The following is a 23,008-nucleotide window of genomic DNA, read 5'->3' as shown; positions in this document are numbered from 1 at the left end:
ACAACACATATGTTTTCAGCATCCAATAAAATGCATCAAGGGCATAGGCCAGTGAAACTGCCTTTATTCATTTCAATTACAAATTGAAAATGAACCACCAATTATTTTCAAGGGCACCTTTCTTTTCAAAACAAATGCTCAGTACTACAGGAAAACATAAACACTGCTTCATTCCCCATGGTAAAAAAGTCGTAGGCACACAATATGTATGTGTCACATGTACAACCATTTGTAGTTGTTAATTTATGTTAAGTAACATGTGTAAAGTAATGGTACTTTGTTTTCCCACTGTACTTTATATTTTATGTGTGCTTGCACTATAAATTGCAGCACAGCACATATGGTGGGTACAGATGTGCAAAACGTTCATACAAGTGGGAAACAATGGTGAAATGAAATTTTCTGCTTTCAAATTTGGAAATATTCACCAAGCTTTAAAAACTATTTATTTACTGTAAATTCTGGTGAAAATGTGCCCTGTTCAGCAAATATGCTTGAAATTATTTTCTGCAAATAACATTTAAGTTGGTACAGTGATACTGTTGTTTGCTCCATATAAATCTACTGGGTCAATTTTCAGGCAGAAAATGCTAGATGATAACCTATTATTGATTACTCTGACGTTACATAGTGGCAGTGAGAGGTATATCCTGATCAAATAGGCCAAAACCTCTGAGTGTGCAAAGGAATCTGCCACCCGCCCTCAGTCACGTCCATTGGAGCTTTTGTTAATGCTACCCACTGCACTCCAGTGTAAAGGATTCTGGGAAGGTATTTAAACTGTTAATCCACAGCATCCCTTAAAACCTCTGTGTGCAAGCACAAGGCACAAAGGGTAAGTTGGATTCTTGTTACAGTGCCTTTAAAAGAATCATCAGGTTCCTCAAGCAAGTGAAAAAAGTTGCCGTCCTGAGCTCTGGGATGCGTAATTTTACGCTGGTAACTTGATGTGGATCAGAGAGGGGTGGAGCGGGGGAGGGTATTTGCTCCGTTGGTGAAGCATAAATCTTCGGAGTAGCAGTAATATAACTACACTCAGCAAAGGCTGGGGTTGGATCGCGCCAATAAATGCAGCAATTTGAGAGCAGAGTGAGAGGTTCTAGAGGTGTATAGCAAAATTCTGCTTACCTCATATATGTATCCTCTCGTTCACTCCGAGTCCCGCTGCTGACTGTCCCGATCAAAGCCGCTCATCTGTAATGTCGGTAGATCCTCCTTCTCCCTCTTCACATTCTTCCGCATGCCGCCGATGGCAACAGCAGATAGAAGTGAACAAAAAAAAACCAATCAGGGCACTCCCATGATGTCCACTATTGAATGAAAAATTGAAAAAATGGGTAACCAGGTACTTCAGGAACAGAAAGGCTTTATTAGGACTTACAAAAAAAGGGTAATTCATTAGGGAACAGTCCTCCCATGCGTTTCACGCAAGTGTTGTGCTTTCTTAAGGAGTGATCATATACCGGATGTAGACACATATACATACTGAATACTTAATTAAAAATTCATTTTTTTGTTCACTTCCTCAAGCACTTCAAACAGGAATTAAAAGTAAACTCTCTCTACCAGCAATGGCCACCTACATAAATATTGGGGTCCAGGACAAAAAAATGATACAGGAACCCCCACCTCGATTATCCCCCTGGGGCACAATAGATATGGGCCTGGGTGGCAGTAAATTAGGTGATAGCCTGGATGGGGGAGTGGGTATGGGCCTGTAGTCACAGTTGTAAGATATGGTATGGAAGAGGGGGGGCATGGGACAAGAGAGGTGGGGGAAATATATGGGCCATGTGAAGGAGACTTGGGAGAGTTGGCGAGAGACATGGGCCTTGAGATGGGTGGGGGGGGGGGGGATATATGTGATTGGAGAAGAGGCGAAGCTATGGGATGGAAAGGGGTGGCAGACTCACAGAGCCCCCGACAGACTCCCCCCTGTAACCCAGAAGCAGCATCACAATAGAACCCTGTGGCTGATTAATGTGATATCTATATACCATTTATGGAACGCCATATGTATGGTATCGCTAAAAAAGTATGTGATGCCAGCAGAAATAATTCTGAGTCACATTGTATCGGATTTAAAGAGTGTTCAGCAGAGGGAATCTGAGAGGTTGGAGAGAAATGTGTTTACATCTCTTTGGAAGGGAATCTCTGTAAGATAACATGTAATGTTTATGTGATTTTCTGGATGTTGTTCTGTAAGTATTGTGTGTATTTGTAAATAATTGTATTTTGTATTTAAATAAAAAAGATTCCCCGGTTGGCGGGCCTGTCCTCACCCATGACAGAATGGAGAGTTTGTTTTGTTTTGTGCATGGAACAAAAGTGATCACAGGAAAATATCTACCAGGCATCTGTGAGAATGCGGCAGTCCCCTTGCTACCTATGTGTGGTATCCTGACTTCTAATACTGTCTGCAACTAAGTATTTAAATTAACAATATTTGACTAAAAATTGGAATAGGCATGTCCATATGTGAACTCATGGGTGAACAAGTATTTCTATCGGTGCATTTTGAATAAGTATTTCCTTTCAGCACATTTGTTGTAGTCAGCAGGGTTGTCTTTCTTATCCCGAGTGCATGTGGATAACTTAATTGGTATTGGGTTTGGGATTTTTTTTTGTTATTGCAGTATTGTGTTATTGTATAACAAAATGTTTTGGAAAAAGGCAGAGAAGGGGAAATTGTCTGTATGAATGTGCCTGAATGGGTAACTAGACGCGGTCCATGGATACCTGTGGCTCAGGAGTTCAGTAAATTCAGGATTCCTATACAACCTGAGAGTGGGTGTCCCTTGGGCGATATGGATGAGTTAAGATTGGTCAGAATATGGAAAGAATGAGTGAAAGGCTGCAACCCATGTGTTTTGGGTAATGTTAAAAGCAGTATGTAAGTTGCAATGTGAACTGAATGTGATTCGGTCCCATGCGCAGGCTCTTAAAGAACAAGCGATTATGACAAATGAATTTGAGGACTGCAGTTCAGCATACAGAAAACATGGAAGAGATATATCTGGTTATGGCCACACAAATTGTGCAGGATAGTGAGTGGGGTTTCTGGGGATATGAGTTGGAGAGTTCCAAGGTTGAGTATCTCTGTATACACAGAGAATAAAGAAGAATTGAATCAGATCAGACCCCAGTGTGAAAACACACAAAGTATATGACATGAGACCCAGGAAAGCTATTGAAAGGGGAAACATCAAGGGGACCCTGGTACAAATACCTCCTCCTCACCACCCGGTGTACCTTAATCAATATACAGTAGGCTACTGGGAGAGTAGAACGAGATAGGGGAGACTGTCCAGGAATTACTGGAGTCAGAGGTAATTCGGTCCATAGCCAGTCCATTCTTGCCTGTAAAAAAACAGACGGGTCATGGAGGTTTAAATGAGCAGAAAAAAAGGCGCAATGTTATATGTGATAATCAATCTATGTGCAAGTCTAAATGATGACTAATATAATTAAATCAGATGCTGCCTAAACACCTGCTGTCTCCAAAAACGCAACTAAACAGAACTCTGCAACAAAGTGTTAATGGCGCAAACTGAAAGTTAAAGGAGCACAACACAGTGAATAAAGTGCAAAAGCCCAGTGAATACATAGATAAAACACTAGTATCACATGTAAACTGCAGCTCCGTGGAACAGGATCCTCAGAAGTGGATGCTCCTTGAAAGACCTCATACAAAGAAAAAAGCACAAATGCATGCGATATGGTGCATTAACATTTTACTCTGAACTGAGAAACAACACGGAGGGGGAAAGGACAACAATTTCCCAACGGGTAAAAAACAAAGAGTGACTTCGGGCACATTACAACCCTACTCCAGACTCGGCCTCTCCTCGTTGTGTGCGTGCTCGCGTGCACAGCTTTCTTGATCTGTGTCTCTCACTCGCAATGTTCTTGGGTCACCTAGCATCAACTAGTCGAGTTCCTAGTAGAGTAGTAGGATACTACGGTGGCCTCAGAAGTCCCAAAAGCCCTTGGACGTTTGAGTCTCTGATGGTTCATGCTTGCAAATATTTAGTCAAAGTTTTTTGTTTAGTAAATGTATTAGTTAAGTCTAGGCCTCAGAACCAAAAAGTTGAATGTAAGGAGAACAAGGCTTTTCCTGTTTCTGATGGTTTAGGTGTATAATGAATTCATTCTTGTCTCTTAATAAAAATGTCTACAGTTGCTGAAATGATGTCTGCTGCTTCTTAAGTAACAGTTGTTGCTGAAATAACGGATACTAATGTCTGGAACAACAAGTTAAGTTAAGTTCCATAAAATAATGTGTTCTTACTTTCAAAACAATAAGTAGCCCCTCATTTCCTGAGTCTTGTTTCCTGAAATCTGTTTCCGGAATTTAGATTATATACATTTGCCCTATGCACAAAATTACCAGGCCCTAAACCATGGCACAAAGGAGTGTTTGTTTATTTATGTTTAGTTTTGCGCGTGGGAGAAAAGTGATCTCAGGAAAATATCTACTAGACATATGCAAGATGATGGGGGTCCCCTGGCAGACTAATGTATTTGCGGTATAATGACTGCTAATACTGTCCGCAGCTAAGTATTTCAATAAACATTTTTTGACTAACAATTGGTGTGGGCGTGTCAATGTGTGTACTTGTTGGTGATATCAATAATCCAAACAAGCATTTCTATCAGTGCATTTTGAATAAGTATTTCCTGTCAGCACACTGTCTGTGTAAACAACTGTACTGCCAGCAAGGCGTCAGTGTCTGAAAATACCACCCCCTCCGGTGCAGTTGCTTATATTATTATCTAGTCCTCGCCCATGAGGAGGGCCCCTCACATTCAAGCTCTTGTTGATATCACTAAAATTAGCTATATGATTCACTTTCCTGCTCAACAACTAGACTAGTGTGTGTGTTTTTGCTGCTTGGTCGACCAATAGGAGGGCCCAGGACACTTCACTCACAAAACCGAGGACAGCAGTCCTAGCTTTCCCCCTCTGTTAGTGGCCCTGACAACAGTACTTATATACAGTACTTGTAATGCTCATATTGGCATAACTTTCGCAAAATTCATGGAAAAGGTGAAAGAGTTGCATAAAAATTCTTTGAGAAAACGTTTGCAAATATCCACCTTTTAAAATAAAAATCTCAAAGATGTTTGGAAACCAAACTACAAGACATTCACATATGTTTAATAGTGGGTATCGTAAAAATATAATGGCAATAAGAACAATATTAATTAAATGACAGCTTTCTTTGATGGAACCAAACATTTCTGTAACTTGGTGAAAACGCCTTTGCTGAATATTAAAAAATGCTCAACGTTATCCAGTAAAAAAGAGAAGGGAAAATACTGGTAAGCTTACTACAATCACATGAAATATGAATTTATATAGAAGTCTTTTTCAAAGCAGGTTAAAGCACAAACAAAACACAGGTAACACTTGAGTGTTAAAACATTAATAAAAGTAAAGAATACGTTCTGAATAAATAAACAAGCTTCCTACAGTACAAGCCCTCTTCAATATGCGTATGAACATGTATTTTAAACTAAAGTGGGCAGCTGGCTGCTTTCAATATGATATATGTATACAGGCATATATAACCTTGTATATACATAAGTACAGAAATCTTATGAAACGATCATACTCAAAAATATATTTCTTATGTGCATATATTATTTGTAATAAGGACAAAAGCTTTTTTTTTGTTTCATGATTTTAGTTGTGCTATGTACCTTTGCAATATGTAAATGCTTACCACACCGACTTACAAGATGGTACATCTAATTACTTCAGAAATATTTTATGAAAGGTCTAGAATTTGTATGGAATCCTATTAATAATTAAGGAACGTCTCAGATTTTGGTTATACTGTAAGTTGTTTCTGCCACCTTATTGCTAAAATTAAACAAGATTGAAATTTTAGGTTTATTTTTTTAAATAAACCAGGCTTGCTTTCTTATTACACATTTCACATGCATTCCTTTAAATGTTACCTTTTGACATGCTGTATAACTTACTGAATAGTTCTGCAAGCTCTTATGTTTTGGATTGTATAACTAAAACACAAAGTTAGGAATCAAAGTGCGAAGTAAAATGTTATATGAAAGTAAAAGAAAAGGTGTAGCAAATGTTTAAAATAAGTACTGTATTTTTAGTGAATGTTTGCTTTTTTCTTACAGACATTTATAGAAAAGAACAACGAAAACTCTGAAGAAATAATTTGGGGTTTTTTCTTGTTGTTTTTTTTCAGATGTGATCCAGATTCTTAGTTTTCCCTGATGCCAAAAGTAGACTTCAAGACAAACCTACTGTACTCTTTAAACAAATGTAGGAAGAGACAATGGGAAAGGAGGCTGAATAAGAAAGGCATTTAATTAGATCCTATAACAATAAAAATTTTTGGCACATTTTGATCAAGATAACAGTATTTCGCCAGATTTGCTAAACAGAAATAATGCAGATGAAAAAATACAGTGGAGGGATGCCTAGTTGAATGGTATTTCGACAGCACATCTTTTATAAATATTCATAAATGGATATTGTATTTAAATGTATTGTGCAGGAAAATGTAGATTAAAACATACTACAAGCATGGTATTATTTAATGTCTGATATTCGCTATAACCTTAAAAGTATGACTATATTCACTAGCATAGCAAGTACTGTACCATGGTACAGATGCAGCCACCAGTATTAGAACACTTACCTGGGAAATTCTGGGAGATTCTGGGGCAGTCTCACAGAAAATGCCTCAACGGGCCTCAACGGGCCTCAACATTTCAGTGAGATTCTTAATGGCAGAAAGGATTAACACAGGGGTGGGTCCCTGCAGTCAATTCAAACACCATTAATCCCTGCTGTGTTCATCCGATGGGCCATTAAGAATCTCACAGAAATGTTGAGGCAATATTTAGGCATCTACTGTGAGACTGCCCCAGAATTTCCCAGGCAAGAGTTCTACAGTAATACTGGTTGCTGCATCTGTAGCGCAAAAATTCATAGGGGCCTATTCACTAAACCTCGATAAATTCAATGCATTGGCGAGATAATTTGCATTCTTTTGCCGCACTATAAAACAGTATTCACTAAGAAAAAACACAATTTTTTTTAAAGTGCAGTCAAAAAATACAAGATCGCACTACTTGTTTATTGTTTTTTTTTCTACGTGTACTGTAATTGCTTTGAAAATGTTTGTTTAAACTGCAGACTGGAAGAGCTGCACAGAGCTGCATTTCGGTTCATAGCTCTTACAGGCGACCATGCAGTTTATATGTTAATTTTAATAAAGGTGTACAGAAGTGTCACAGGAGATCAGTACTTTTAAAACCTTAACCTTCCGGGATCAATTCACTAGGCAGAATAAGGTAGTGGAATAAAATTAGATTTATTCTGGTGAAACCAGCAGACACACAATGATACAAGAAATACACTCTTCATTGAGGGTCTGGGTGGAGTCTCTAGACTCAACTAGGTGCAGTGCGCCTGCATCAGAAGGCTTACCCTGTCCGCTCAACGTCCATGAACTCCACGGTACCCTTTTCGTGAAACTTACCAGGCTATACCCGCTAACCGCTAGCTAAGCAAAAGCTGTAACTTGGCCACAATCTGAGAACTTGTCCTCAGCTAAGCTAGGCGTCTCCAGCAACTCCGTGCTGAGTGCTTTGCAATTTGGAGCACAGCAATTTTGAAAAGCCTGCCAGCGCTTCACCGGACCGAGTCACAAGATTGTCTGGTTCTCTGATCGGACATTCCCCTTACATACTGATGCAGCGGCCGTTATTCAAACACTTCACGCGTCATGTACATCGGAATCCCGATTTGAAACCGCGGGATGAATTACAGCCATCCCGCACTAAGATGCGAGCGCGGCGAGTGTAGAAAAATGAATTTTAGTGTTCTGGCTATTAAAAACATGAAATTGACAAAGTAGCACAGTAGCCCAGTACTGTACACATTACAATTCATCCATTTTATTGCAAACGAAGAAACAGAACCCATGAAATTCAAACAAAACATCCGCGATAAGCCCGGTGCCTGGGGCGATTGGCCGCGTTCATGCTGCGTGGGGAACAGCAGAGAACTCAAAATCGGCGCCGTGATGTGTTCGAATAACGGCCGCTGCATCAGTAGACCTTACTGTTCTATGTCTAACATGGAGAAGGGGCTGGCGACCAATCATAAAATGTATCGTAGCTGTACCAGCCAAACAGGAGGGGGCATGTCGAGGAGACTCAGGATGCCGGCAAGCGGGAAATTTGAACTGAGCAATGGGAATCGTACCTACCAGCAATGGCTTCCCCTTGCCAGCCCTATACCTCCCCCTGGGTAGGCTCCACCAAGTCTGGGAGAACAAAGAGTCTCCCCCATGGGGAGCCTTTGTCTCCAGACCTGGTACTCCGCCCTTCCCCGCTCACCAAACATTCTGACACCTCTCGACTTCCCTTCTCCTTTTTGATCCCTTATCTCTATGCAGACATCCTGGCTACTTATTGGAATACCAGGACTGTCTGTATAGAGATGAATACACATTTTAAAACACTAATTTTTTTCCTCGAACCTGGGCTCGGGAATGAAACTATTAAACTAAGCATAGCGGGTGGAAAATACAATATTTTAACAGGGAGATATTATGGGGAAAACATACATACACGTACCCGCAGACCAGACACTGTCTGTGTGTAAAATGGATAGACAACCGGTATCTTTGCCCCCGACCTTGTACACATGTTTTCAAAACATTTCAACCCAAATATCCCCCTTAAAACTCCCACTCCCAAAATCCCAGGTTTATTGTACAACAGTAAAAGTTATAATACACACAGTATCTCCGGCTTATGGTACTTCTGAGCTACCGGGGACCCACGGTTTTCAGGGGTAACCAGTCGGGCTTCACCTTTATTATGAAGACTATCTACCCCACCCGTTACAGTGAGCAGGGGGTCTGTTGACCTTAACCGCATTGATTTCCGCCCCGGGGATCCCTGGTTCCCGAGTAACAGGCCCCGGTATGTGGTGCTGGTATCCCATTCCATTTTTAAATCCTCCGCGTCACGGCCCACATGATTGAGAGATTTAAAAACTTCACAAGATTCCGGCACTCCATAACAGGGCCTGTAACTTGGGAAGCAGGGGGTCCCTGAGGCTGGTTCAGGTCAAAAGACCCCCTGATCCTGTACACTATTAAAAAAAAAAAAAAAAAAAAAGCTTAGTTACCGTGGCGGCTTGCCAATAAGGTAATGAAGCTGCTTTATTTTGTGACTTTAAATAATAGTGTATGAGAGCAGTGGATAAACAGAGCTGCACTGCATTAATTTCAGCCTCGGGGACCCCCTGCTTCCTGAGTTACCGTCCATGGTATGGGGTGCCGGTATCTCCTATGCGTTTAAATCGCCCCATACCAGGGCTGAAACTAAAGAAGCAGGGGTCCCCGAGGCTGAAATCAATGCAATTCAGCTCAGAAGACACCCTGCTCCCGTACACTATTCTCAAAAATCACAATAAAGCAGCTTCATTAACTTAGCGGCTAGCTGCTAAGGGATTGAAGAGGTTAAGGCACAGTAGCTGGTTTATTGGGGGTAGAGAGGGTGAGTGAATGGGGTTTCTGGCCCAGGGTGGGTGGTTAGGCCTACCCGGAATTTTTTGGGAGGAGTTAACCCGTTCATTACCATAGCAGTGGTAGACCCTCCCCCTACCATCCAGGTGTGTGTGCAGGATTATTAGTTCAAAGAAATCTTTTGAACAGTTCATCAGAATCTAATGAACTGCTCAAAAGATTTCTCTGAATTAATAATCCCGCACACAGACCTGGACTGGCAAAGCGACAGTACACTGTAGTAGTAGTACCCCCCCCCCTCACTTACTACCCCCCAACACACACAATGCCTATCAAACCAAAGCAATTTCAACTGCTTATCGACACCTCCCCCAGAGCCATTCATTATGTTTCAGGCTTTGTTGAACTGTGATAAGCCCTTCTTGTGGAATTGGCGAGAATGACTCCACATTCAATGTGAATTTCAAGTCTGAAAAAAAAAAAGGGACATCCTTTTTTTTTCTCCGACACATGGGCCTATTGAAGGACTGATTTGAATAAATCCTTATGTTTTTGATACTTTATCTGTATACTGTAGTGGTAGTGTATGAGGTGGCGTACTATGATTATTATTTGGGGGTGGGGGTTTCAAATGATTTTGATGAATTTAAAGAAGGAACAATTTTATTTGTACAGGATAATCAAGGAAAAATGAATAATACATAAATACAGTAGGTCATCTCTTCTTCAAAATTTGCAATCTTGTCTTTATCTTCTTCGTAATGGCTGCATTGCATTCTGTAGTTCTTTTGTCATTGAGAGAGAGGGGGATTAGGGCATTATGCACACAATACAATACGTTTGCACATCCCCCCACTTACTGTAGTTCTGCAGCTCTGAAAAGAAAAAAAAATTCACCAGGATTAGTACATTAAAGGCATTGTGTATTTCACAATATTGGACTATAACTACTGTCTTATATACAATATAACTGTATAACTACAGTATACTGTATACTGTACAGTATATACTGTATACAGTATAAATATAATAAGTTATGGATTGGAGCACTGTGTCTTACCTGCCAGTATTGGTGGTGGTGGGGGGGGGGGGGGGGCTGGGATTTCCTGCACTTTATCTTCGCCCAGCTCCAGACATGCACATGCAAAACAGAAATAGAAAAAATGAGTATACCAAGCATTAAGAGCATTAAACAATTTAAAACAATCAACTGGGTTTTTTTTTATTAAAAGCATTTTTCTATAAATTTTGAACTACAGTACAATCAAACAGCAAAGTCGTCCAATAATTTGCTGGCCTTCCAGGGAAGAGCCCTTGTATGCCTCAAAAGATGGTGTCTCTCACGGTTCTCATAACATGAGTGTTAAGATGAAAATAACGCTGCCCTTCTTCCAAAATTGTGTTCCTTATATTTGCCGGCAGACCCTTCTTGCATTCATTTCCTTCATAATTTACATTGTGGGTCCACTCGCTGTAAATCTCAAAACTGACGTGGTGTTTAAAGATCAGCTGGTCATATTTCTGGGCAAGACCAGCACTTCCGATCTTGAGTTTTTTCTTGGACGCGCTGGGGCTTTATTAGAAACAAAAGTAAGTACTCCTTGAGAAAGTGCAACACTTGCGTGGGAGGACCTTTTTCTGTCCTGTCTACCACTTACTTTTGTTTCTAATAAAGACTTGACATTTTTGCACCTACTGGCACCCGTTTTCTTCAATTTTTTCATTTTGTGTCTCTCCTGGACTCTATTCGAGTGCCCTGACCATCGCTACTACTGCTTCTGCTATCTACTCTGCTGTTTGTGGCACCACAAGAGGGGGAGGAGGAGTTTCTCCCTCACCGCTTACCTCCAGCATCCCATACCCGGGTCCCCGACGGAACTTCAGTCCCCGGGGCAATAGATACAGTCCTCACAGGAGAGTGGTCGCAGTGCCACTTGATATCTCCAAGGGCTAGTACATATCTGCCGACTAACCTCTCGTGGAACCTCCCCCCGATCCAGACACAGTCATTTGGGCATATCTACAGCACATTCCAGAGCGCACGACAGGCTTATTTCACATTCTAAATTCTGTAGTATAAACCATTTCTAAGTGTTTTTTATTTACATTGGCGGCCGCCTTTAGCCTCGTGCGGCCGAAGCGGCGCAACTCTGATAACCGCGGACAGATGCATTTTGTTTTTTTTTGTCCGGAGTGTATTGCGGTATTTTAGCGCTCGTAATATTAGCATTTTATTATTGCTGTCTACAATACTGCAATACCGTCTAAAAACTATGGGGGACGTTCGTGAGCTGTTGTCTTCGAAGTCTAATACTTTAGCAGTTCAACCTACGTCAGTACACAGTCTGCGTGTGTGTGCGCAGTAATTGTAAATTTGCATATTTATACATGCATTTGCAGTGCTGTATGTCTCATTTGAAAATTGTTGAAACGCATAGGCGTGTGCAGTACTGTAACAGTATCACATTCGGCATATACAGTGCTCTCCCCTCGCTCGCCCCTGCACACACACATGATCTTTTACTGCACTGCAGGGTATTTCAACTTCTTATCTTCTCTACAGTGCAGTACACCTCTCCCACACCATTCCTTTGAATGTGTGTCTTTCTGGTTTCAATCACATTCCTGCTTGCTTGCGAAGTTCAAGAGTGAGTGACCAAAAAAAATATTTTTTTTTCCACCTCATTTTTTATTTTTATTTTCTCCACAAGCCTGCCTAAACCATCTTGATTTTACGATATTCAACCTGTGATGTAGCTTTTGACTGCGACACTGTGCGTTTGACTGCACATGTTTGATTTGTGTGCTTTTTATGTACAGTACTGTATTTGGGGGTGTAGCGATCAAATTAATATGATGACCTGCCTTTTGAAAATATGCCATTTCTTTGAACTGCAGTACAGATAATCCTTCATGCAGCTGTACCCTGTACCCCCCTCCCCCACGCACACACACAAGGCTCGCTCAAGGATTTGAACCTCTTATCGACAGACACCTCTCCAGAGCCATTCCGTTTCTAAAACTTGCCATTGTGTTTGTAATCCGTCCCTAGCCGAGCATCACCTCTTTGCGCCTGCGTGTAATCCTCTTTGGGATGGGAGCTACAGTACATAGCTGATGATTACTGCGCATGCGTCTGTAAATTCACCACTGCTTGCTTGCGAAGTTCAAGAATGAGTGAACAAAAAAAAAAATATTTAATTTTTCTACTCATTTTTTATTTTTATTTTCTCCACAAGCCTGCCTAGACCATCTTGATATTACGATATTCAATCTGTGCTGTAGCTTTTGACTGCGACACTGTGTGTTTGACTGCACATGTTTGATTTGTGTGCTTTTATGTACAGTACTGTATTTGGGGTTGTAGAGATCAAATTAATATGATGACCTGATGACCTTCATGCAGCTGTACCCTGTACCCCCCTCCCCCACACACACAAGGCTCGCTCAAGGATTTGAAACTCTTATTGACAGACACCTCTCCAGAGCAATTCCGTTTCTAGAGCTTGCCATTGTGTTTGTAATCCATCCCTAGCCGAGCATCACCTCTCTGCGGCTGCGTGCCTAATTTTCCTATTGTTGTTTTAGAGTCACCTCTTTGTAATCCTCTTTGGGAAGGGACCTAGCTGATGATTACTGCGCATGACTCACCCATCAACCCCCCCCCCCCCCCCCAACCCTTTGAGGCTTTGTTTACGGTAAAGCTTTTGAAAATCCCTTTTCGAATTGGATATGTAAATCTGATTTGCACAGCACTGTGAAATTGAGAGTTAAAAAAACCATTATCTGATTCATGTTGTTGATGCAGTAAATTACCACTTTTTGTCATTCTTTCTTTTTCTTTGGTGTAGGTGGGGGGGGAGGTTGTCAATGATTAGGATTATCATGAATGTAAATAAATATTTATTTTATTTTATCAGGAAAAAAAAACAAATATAAAAATAATCATGAATAATACAAAATGCAGTCTTTATTCAGTTCTTCTGTCAGATGGAAATTGAGGGCCGGTGGATAATCATGAATAATGCACATTGATAATAATATTAATTAATAATATATAATATATAATAATATATATATACAGTAATATAATTTTTTCCGTCTTTATCTTCTTCCTCATTCTGTGTACAGTACAGTAGTTCATTGAGAGAGGAGAGGTTTTGTGTACATCATGACTGCAGTTTAGATACTGTACACTTAACTGTACAAACAGTTCACAAACTTTACACGATACCCCCCTTCTCCCCCAGTCCATCCTTTTTTTCTGAAAAGACAAGAAAACAAAAAATTAGTGCAGTTATGTGCATACTTTATTATGGCATTGTGTGCTGTATAGTACTGTCAAACTAGTCTATACTGGAACTACTGTATACTGTGACTACTGTTAAATATTTTGTAACCAGATGGCTGGTGTTGCTCTCTCTGGAAAGAAAAAAATTGAGCAGTTAGGTGCAAACTGTATTATGGCATTGTGTACTGTATAGCTACTCCATATTGGACTACAGTATGCAGTTAGTACTGTCAAACTAGTCTATACTGGAACTACTGTATACACTGACTACTAGGAAAGAAAAAATCTGTGCCATACTTACCTGTATCATACTGTACTTACAATACTACAGTACAGTACTATACCATACTACCTTCCTGATGCTTGCCCATTACGCGCGATCACAATGGGCAACACAGTCGCAATATGGTCAATATATTTATTGCATCGTTCCACGGTGAGTACATCGTTCCAAAAACTCAGTATGCCTTGCGCCAACTCTTCCTTTTTGGCGGGTTTCACGACTTTTCGGATATGGTCCTTAAGCTGATGCCAGACCATTTCGATAGGATTGAAGTCTGGCGATCTGTCATTGGAGGGGGAAAAAAAGGACAATTAGTTTAAGAGATACAGTACACAGTAAAAACAGTGGGAAAAAATGAGACATGGTTACTGCACATACTCCGCTGGCGTCTTCACCCAGTTGATACCGCGCTCAAGGATATGCGCTGTTGACGCGGTGTGCTTCGGATCGTTGTCCTGGTAGAAATGGTGACCATCCGGGAACTCACGTGTGATGTATTCCACAATCTCAGGCACAATTTTCTCTAGGAAGAAAGCTTTATTCATGATTCCTATAACAAGAAAAGAAAAGTGCTCAAAAAACTTCACACTAGTACAGTACAGTGCGTAAGGCAAAAGCGTGTGACATACATTTTACTGTACCTTCAAAGATGACGATGCATCCTGGTCCACGCCTAGAGATGGCACCCCACACATGCATCTTCACTGGGTGTTTTGGATGCGGCTTCATAGATATGCAACCTTTTTGGTGGAATGCTGTTACGCCGGTGCTGCCCACAGACCAGACCCTTCCCTTATACTGAGGTGGGGACGTAAATGAACACCTACCCACAGCAAAAGGAGCGTGTCCGGAGTGTGGTGTTTTAGGCGTTGCCAGGCCAGGTGGTGTTAGCTTTAGCAATACTTGCCGGTACCGGTAAAGAAGTTCCGTAGTCGTTGCCGTTAGCCAAGGTCGGGGATTGGAGAATTCCGGAAGGTCGGTGTCCAAGCAGGGATTGAGAGCCAGGAGTTTACGTCCGCCAAGTCGAGTCCTGTGTAAATAAAGAGAGAAAGTGCCAGAGTAGACCTCCGTAATGGAGATTATGTCGAGCAATGAGTGAGTGGCAGGACAGGCAATATAAAGTACGGCTGACCAATCAGAAGCGGGGGCAGACCTGGAGGAGTGCGTGGAGCTGTCCTGGATATGTCCCCTCGAATGGCAGGCAGGTGAGTAATTTTGGTCTGGGGAAACAGCCTGTACGTCAGCTGGGGGCGTGGTTTCACTGCTAGTGCAGTGAATAAATTATCTTCACCCGGTGAGCGCTGTCCATGCGCGCTCCCGGGACAAATGGCAGCCGCGTGAGAGAGGGGCGGCCTCGGAGCTGGGGACGGCGGGGAACCCCCAGGGCAGTGGAAGATGCCCTGCGCCGGAAAGGGGCATGCACCACGGCAGCAGTAGGAGGCAAAGTAGGTGAGGAGGGGTCGCGCTGTGAGCGCTGCGATCCCCGAATCCTCACAAATGCAAAGGTGGCAAATCTCTCCAGCAAAACAGTAGACTCGTCAGTGAAGATGCAATCCTGGAAAGTTTCTCCACTGTCGATCCATGCCTGGGCCGGGACCACTCTCTTGATTTTGTTAACGTCCCTTATCATAGAGTACACTCTGTAATGTCAAGGAATAAATCATTTTAGAGGTACAGTACAGTTTCTTAAACAACACTTTTCCCTCCTGTACTGTCCAGTACTAACCTCACACGTCCATATTTCCATCCAATTCTGGGTCTCATCTTCTTTACGCTGGTCTCGGATAAAGTGAGATTGTGATTTTGCTGCAAAGTGTATTTGACCCTTAATGCACTCTTCTCATCATTCTCTTCACTTATTTTGTTGACCAGAAGAGTTGTCTCCCTACAATGTACAGAAAAACAACAATCCGGTAAGTTACAGTGCAGTAGACCACAAGCACAGCACATCATTTGCAGTAAAAATAGTATATAATGAGATAGATCTACACAATAGATAGTTCTATTAATATGCAGCAATATAAACAATATACATACTGTAGTTATATAAATATACCGAAATAACTATAAAATTTGATAGATCAACACAATATATAGTTCTATTAATATGCAGCAATATATAAACAATATATATACTGTAGTAATATAAATATACCGAAATAACTATAATATTTGATAGATCTACACAATGTATAGTTCTATTAATATGCAGCAAAATAAACAATAATAGATATACTGTATTATATAGTTATATAAATATACTTACGCGTTAGTTACCGTTGGTGTCCTCGTGCGTTGTCTGGTTTTTCCGTGTGCATGATAGCACACGGTGGTTGATGGCACAACGAGGCCAGAAGCAGCTAACCAGCATTGGATATCTGCAATTCGTTGTCCGCTCGTGTACATCTCCTTAATTCTCATGCTGAGATCCTTTGAAATCTTTTTAATAGGCATTGCTGCGAGTAGAAAGAAATACAAACACAAGAATGTATATTTGATGTTTAGTCGATGTGTATTCAATGTGCAATGAATCCACAAAATGGATGGTGTATTTATACGTTAATGACTCACATTAGAGTACGCCCACTTTCAACACCTGTACATCCGCGCCATGCATAAAAGGTTACACGCTTTGCATAGCCCACCACTCGATGATCTTTATCTGAACTTGCCCTTGTCCAGATACTGCATTGTGCCATCTGCTTCCATGGAGCAACCCCGATTCTACAGACGCAAGAAGCCACTCGCCTCTGCCATGCCTATCACACAGAAAAAGTGAAAGGCGGCAGCCGTTTCCAAGCCAAGGCCAAAGCGACAGGCTAAGGCCAATAAAGAAAACCTTCTCCTGACCCCAAAGGCTAAGGGTTTTAATACACATAAGCCTTACAAGGTCAAGAAGAAATATGGTGATGTACACTCAACGCAAAACATATGGCAGCAAACCCATCGAACCCGCAGGCCACTTCATCGTTTATGCTTCGACGACTCTGTCGCCACCCTCGCGGAAATTAACATCCCATCTTCTCCACTACTCGTCCACGACGCTCCCGCCGGTCTCCAGGAAACCCACAGGCCATCTTCGCCACTGCTCTTCGACGACGCTGCCACTGGTGCCCCTGAAATCCACGGGTCACTTTCTCCATTACGCTTAGACGACTCTGCCGCTTCTCACTCGGAAATCCACAGGTCACTTTCTTCATCCCTCTTCGACGATGCTGCCGCTTCTCCTCTCCCGGAAATCCACAGGTCACCTCCTCCATCCTCCTTCGACGACGCTGCCGCTTCTCTCCATTGAACCCCATCTCATCCTCCGTAGCACCCATCCACCCAGATGTCCACAGAACGCCATGCACAAGAACGAGCTCTTTAGACCGCATGCTGAATGGGTTAAGTGTGGATATCCCCGGGAACTCTACTGTGCTGGTAAAGATAGATCTGCTTCTGGAGACCATGCTAAATATGGATCAACGGATGCCGAAGATGGATCAACGGATGGAGAAGATGGATCGACATATGAAGAAGATATTCATGCCCCTGTATCCCCAATGCCGGAGCAGGAGGGTGGCATGGATGTGATGAATGGGACCTTCGACCGCCTTCCAACACCAAGCACACCCCTCCACCAGAAGAATTTGTGTACATGTATGCCGTTGAGGAGGAGGATAACATGACAACCCCGTCAAGACCACACCAGGATACAACACGGCGACCAAGACAGGAGGAAAGCTTCCTCCCAGACAATCTACCCTCGCCCGCCGCCACAAGTACACCCGCTCACAGAAGAACACCCGCTCCCATAACCCAACCTACATATGCTTGCATCGATATGGTTCCCGACATCAACCTGCGTGAGCTGCAACCGGCACACAGGGAGAAGTATAGGGTGGTTAGTGCTGGTTTACCCCAGAAGTATGCCATGTTAATTTTTAAGCACCACGTGTCCTACTTGGTGTACTGCGGGTGGATCTACAAAGTGAACTACGAAGGAAATCGTGAAAAAAGGGCGCTTCCTGAAAATTTAAGAAGGACTATTGTGGAGGAATTGCAGCGCTATTTTTCAATTTCACATCCTTTAATGAAAATCGTTCGACACTCCATTAATGGCATTTTGCGCCATACAAGGCATCGGCCCTGGAAGGACAATCTGGTAGGGATCGCATTTGCGTGACTGTTCAACTTTTGTTTATTTTTTGTAAAATGTTTTTGTAAATGTTTTGACTTTCTGTACTTTAATAAAGGAGATGTTGCGTGTTTTAACTTGTATTAATAAAGAAATGTTTTTACTTACTGTACACAGGACCTGCACAATTTCAGTCCCCGAGGGCTGCAAACAGGCCCGGTTTTCAAGGTTATCCTTAAAACTGGGCCTGTTTGCGGCCCTCGAGGACTGGAGTTGTGCAGGCCTGAATGACTGTTCTGTACACCATCCTACTGTAAATGTTTTGACTTTCTGTACTTTAATAAAGGAGATGTTGCGTTTTTTTAATTTTATGAATAAAGAATTTTTTTTAATAACACCATACTGTTGTGCTGACTGTAAACCATACTAACATAATAAATGTATACTTTTTATTTTTTCGGGTTTATTATACAGTATATATAGAAAAGTATTGTATACGGTCTGAAAACATCAGCATACTGTTTCAGGTATTCTATCCTAATCAATAACAACGGCCACTAAACTGTAGACTCCGGTACGTGGTTTTTTAAATCCGATTCAGCAATGTGCAGACATTGTAACACAAAGCGATATTATCCATCGAAATCCCTCCATTTGCCGTTTTCCAGATGAGATGACAAAGTTTTATTTTCTGAGGAAAAACAAAAGTACAAGTTTTACTGTAATGGTCAGTCAGTCCCCTAAAGAAGTTCCCACAGTCAGTCCCACCAATAATTTTCTTGGGGGGCGTCTCCTGTTCACATGCGCATGCGCCTACCGTCGATGTGATGACACGCATATGCGTTTCAAGATGGTTCCAATGCGCATGCGCCTAGCTTTTCACCAATTGTGCTGTATTTACTGTAGAAGCCGCTCAGCCAATGATATTGCTTACAGGAGAATCGCTTGACTTTTGAATCGCACTGATATTGATATTTTCAAAATAAAAAAAAACAGAATAAAATACGGCAACGTTACTCACCATAGACTTTCCCAATCAGCTGGCGCCGAGCCACTGCCAGTCCCGTATTCTTGATCATACACGTCGTTGACAGGTGACAGCGGGACTACTACACCTGTAGTCAGCTGATGAGGCTGGAAATCGCTTAGGTACATGCAAGCTTGCACGAAACTGTACGCGAAATCCGGCTCAGGCTGCAGGTATCCGGGCGGGGACAGACAGCAAGGGTTGCCGGTCACCAGGTTTTCACTGACGGTCAGACCGTTATTGGAAGCTGTCACTGTCGCTGTCGCATTGCTTGCCAGCGACTGACGTTTCTTAGTTGGTTTTAACACGACCTTTCGCCTTTTGCTGTCTCCATGATCATAGATACAGGAAAAACCCGGTGATACACACCAATAACCTCCAATAAATTCGGGATCAATACGAAAAAAACATGGATCGCTACATAACTTTTTCCTTATTGCACGCTTCCACACATGAGCATCTGGCAAAAATTTGTAAAAGTCATTTTTCGATAAAATTCTGATAAATTTGAACAACTGTTGCCATCTTATCATCTGTTGCATTAATCGCGGCCCATATTAAATAAGCGTACGTTCTGTCGGGTTTTTGGAACACGGACTGAAGTTGTGCACTCATGGCGGGACTCTCAGGACAATAAACAGACCAGAAACTGTGCTTGTCTTTTTTTAATATGAAAAGCCTAAATTGATACATTATTGTAACTTCTTCCTTCAGTCCCAAGGCCAATTTACAATGGGCCACTGTGATATTTTTTTAAACACCTGCAAGTCGACACATTACTGAAGCACATGCGCATTACAATTCATGAATATCTGCCATCTAGCGGACACGCGAAGAATTGCAACCAATTAAATCCGAACTATTATCAATAAACACATCAACCGCGCATCAACCGCGGGTGTGAATGCAACATGAATGAGGTATATATGCGGTCAGAATGCGGCATGAACTTGGTGAAGTGCGGTGAAGTGCGTGGCATTCGGAAAAAAATCCCGGAAAAATGCGGAGATGTATATATTTTGCTTTCTAAACCTTTAGGGCACATTTTGATTTAAAATTTGGGAGTTTTTGAGTTGTTTTACAGTATTTAGTTTAAATCCATTTTGGTTTTCACCCAGGAAGTGAAGCTAGACAACCCAGATTCGCTCACTTTCTTTGGCTACATATCCAGTCAACACTCCAGCCCCCCCCCCCCCCCTTCCCCCGTCACTGGTCCATTTTTGCTGTTGCAGTTTTGTTATATTTATTTTTGTTTATACTGCTCAGATATTACTTTGGGTGTGGGGACAAAGGTTCAATGTATTTTTATATTGTTACAGTTATCTGGGATCAATCTATTTCTCTTTCCTTCCTTAATCTGGGACCTCAGCATTTTCCAACCCTCCTGCAAGCACCAGCACCCCCGTGGCGCCTTCAACAACATGGGCACAGGTGGTCTCTCTTTAATTTCACCCTTGATGCTCTGGACCGATATGGGACAGAGTTGTACCCCTTCTCTGCATCGACTGCTTCTTCTTAGTAGTCATCTGATGCCATCAGATGCTGACCATCCAGATCCTGTATCGGCCAATCAGTTAAAAGGTTTGAAAAGAGAACTGGTCATACTGTAGTAGTGAGAGACTGTGTGTATTTTGAGCTCATACAAAAAGGCTTCTAAATAGCAGTAAACTCCTTCTAAATGCTATTGTATTTATATATTTTGCTTTCCAATCCTTTAGGTCAAATTTAGATTTTAAATGTGGAAGTTTAGAGTTGGTTTTATTTAGTTTAAATCCATTTTTGTTTTCAGCCAGGAAGAGTAGCTAGACAGCCCTGATTAGCTCACTTTCCTGAGCTACAAATCCCAACCCACTCCCCAGCCCCTCCTCCCCTCACTGTTCCGTTTTTTCTGCTGCAGTTTTGTTATATTTATTTTTGTTTATACTGCACAGAATTTACTTTGGGTGTGGGAAAAAGGGTTTAGTGTATTTTAATATTGTTTAACTTTCCTGAGAGAGAGATAAACAGCAGTGAGAGAGGAAAGGCTGCAGGTTTTAAAAAAAAACACTGCTGCAGAAAACACAGCTCTGCTGTCAGAAGCTAAGGCCTTGCCCCCGCTGCGCTCACCAGAGCCCTCCCCGCAACGGCGCCGGGCCCGCTGCGAGGGGGAGCCGCAGCGCTCGCGCGAGAGCTACTCCTGCTCTCAATAGAATTGAGAGCAGGAACTCGCGTCGAGCGGCTAGGCACGCCCCCCGGCGGTTCAGCCAATGAGGTCGAACCTGCCAGGTGACATCATGGCCGTGCCCCCGTCACTCCTCCGGCACGCCCCCCCCCGGTCTCTGCTCCTGCAGTGAGCTGCAGACCGGGGAATCGCCGGAACGCGCAGCCGAAAGCGCGGGCGCGCATTAGAGCGCCGTGACCGGGGCCTTAGCCTAACTCTCACTGCTGCACTCTGCATATCTCTCTCTCAGTGAAACCCTGTCCCTTTTGCTGTTTAAGTTTGTTTTTTTGTTTGTAAAATGAGGAATGGTGTTAAGAAGCCCCAGGGGCTACAGGGACAAAAAATGGCTCCTTAGAGAATTATTGCAGCCCTGCAGTACCTAAGCCAGGGACCTCAGCATCAAGCACCCCTCCTGCTCCTGCTAGTAGCACCCACAGTCCTGTGGTGCCTTCCACATCTTGGGCACAGGTGGTGTCTAGTGGAAGTGCTTCCAGCCCCAGCACTGTCACCACAGGGGCACAGCTGAGCAGGAAGTTGGAAGCAATGTACTATATGTCAGGGTCCCATTGCACAGGGGAGTATGTAAGGGCTGTGGCTGATATAGTGGGCCCCTCTAACGTGGTGCCAGCAGTGAGCAGCTCAAAAGTATGATGTGACAGTGGTGAGCTGTGGCCTAGAAAAACAAGGGTTGTGGGTTCTAGCCGTGTTCGGTCTGACACCATTCCAGTCGTTAAATTGGTGCCTTAGGCTTTTTATCAACTCTATCTAGTTGGCATGGAAATCCTCTTAAGAAGTGTGGGACGGGATTCTATTAAATATACTTTGCATAGACATTAACATAGCTCCCATCAGGGTACCTCAGGTGTGCTCCTTTTCAGCACAGGCATGTCTCCCTAATTTATTTGGATGTACGTCGACTGGCAACTGCAAAAATGTTAAGAACACGCTTGTTCGCACTCTCGATTTAAATGAATCTGCCTGCATTTATTACTATGCAATCTACATGGGAATTTTAGTGTGAGAGATGGATTTTGTCAAAATTATCCATGGAATTTTGGGAAATGGATTTTGATAGTTTTGCCCATCTCTAATCCTGTGTAATTGAGACAGCACATTGGCTGGGTCACATATGAAGTGTCTGTGGATTTCAAATTGGACATGAAGAATACAAGAATTGAATTTCATTATTAACTATGAGAACTTGGCTTTCTAAATGCTCTGAAATTTTTTTTTCACATCTATAAGACTAACTTTCTAGTTTGTAACCTTAAGTAATACATTGCCCTCCCAGGCATAATTTATACACCTGTTCTTTCACCTCCTACTCCTCATCTCCTCCAATGTCTGGGAACTCTCTCCTCCTACCTTTCTCTATGCATTTATTTATGCCCTCCCTATTGTTTTTTATGTTTGCCGTTTCCTCACTCCTTTGTAAACTTGTAAACTCCTTTGTACAATTGAAGCAGGTGGGACCTGGTTAAATAACCTAACCCAGTCCGCTCTAACGCTGGGATTAACCAGGTCACTGCTGGACTGCTAAGATACACATAAGACTCCCAT

Source organism: Ascaphus truei, chromosome 3, assembly GCF_040206685.1.
Source record: "Ascaphus truei isolate aAscTru1 chromosome 3, aAscTru1.hap1, whole genome shotgun sequence".
Classification (NCBI taxonomy): domain Eukaryota; kingdom Metazoa; phylum Chordata; class Amphibia; order Anura; family Ascaphidae; genus Ascaphus; species Ascaphus truei.
The sequence above is the reverse complement of the archived record's forward strand: the minus strand, read 5'-3'. Positions refer to the sequence as shown.